This window comes from Syngnathus scovelli, unplaced genomic scaffold, assembly GCF_024217435.2.
Source record: "Syngnathus scovelli strain Florida unplaced genomic scaffold, RoL_Ssco_1.2 HiC_scaffold_335, whole genome shotgun sequence".
Classification (NCBI taxonomy): Eukaryota; Metazoa; Chordata; class Actinopteri; order Syngnathiformes; family Syngnathidae; genus Syngnathus; species Syngnathus scovelli.
The window spans coordinates 23,952-25,000 of record NW_026061429.1 but is presented as its reverse complement, the minus strand read 5'-3'; positions in this window follow the sequence as shown (position 1 = coordinate 25,000).

Below are 1,049 nucleotides of genomic sequence, written 5' to 3'. Positions count from 1 at the left end.
GGCGGGCGGGAGGAGGCAGCCTCCCGCAAGCGGAACTTAGTCGTCGGAGGATGACAGCGGGCGTGCGTAAGAGGCTCGTCCGGGGATGAGGCAGCATCCTCGGGCGGCAGGCGGGAGTAGGCAGCCTCCCCTTAGTTTAACTTAGTCTCTGGAGAATGTTAGCGGGCGCGCGTAAGATAACGTATGTCCGCCTCTCGGTCACTCTGGCCGGGCGTGGGTGTGCGTCCGCTCCCGTCTTGTGAGCCTCCAAGTGGAACTTAGTGATCGGAGGATGACACCGGGCGTGCGTAAGAGGCGCGTCCGGGGATGAGGCAGCATCCTCGGGCGTCAGCCGGGAGTAGGCAGCCTCCCCCAAGTGGAACTTAGCCTCCACTAAGTGGAACTCAGTCTCCGGAGGATGACAGCGGGCGTGCGTAAGAGGCGCGTCCGGGGATGAGGCAGCATCCTCGGACACCGGCCGGGAGCGCGCGGGCGCTGTGGAAGTAAGTACATCCGCTCCTGGTACCTAAAAATTCCTCCAGCGGCGGGCCCCGGGCCTAAACTTTCTCCGGGCCGCGCAACACGCACTTTCCGCCGGACACCGACGGAGGCAACGTCCCCCTCCTGCGGTGACAAAAAAAATCCACCCCTGGTACCTAAAAATTTCTCCAGCGGCGGGCCCCTGGCCTAAACTTTCTCCGGCCCGCGCAACACGCACTTTCCGTCGGACACGGACGGAGGCAACGTCCCCCTCCTGCGGTGACAAAAAAAATCCACCCCTGGTACCTAAAAATTTCTCCAGCGGCGGGCCCCTGGCCTAAATTTTCTCCGGCCCGCGCAACACGCACTTTGCGCCGGACGCCGGTCCCAAACCACCACCGCCGACCGCCACAAGGCGACAGCCACCATCCCCAAGCGCCATCCCCGACCGCCACAAGGCGACCGCCACCAGCCGACCGCCACAAGGCGACAGCCACCATCCCCAAGCGCCACCAGCCGACCGCCACCAGCCGACCGCCACAAGGCGACAGCCACCAACCCCAAGCGCCACCCCCGACCGCCACCAGCCG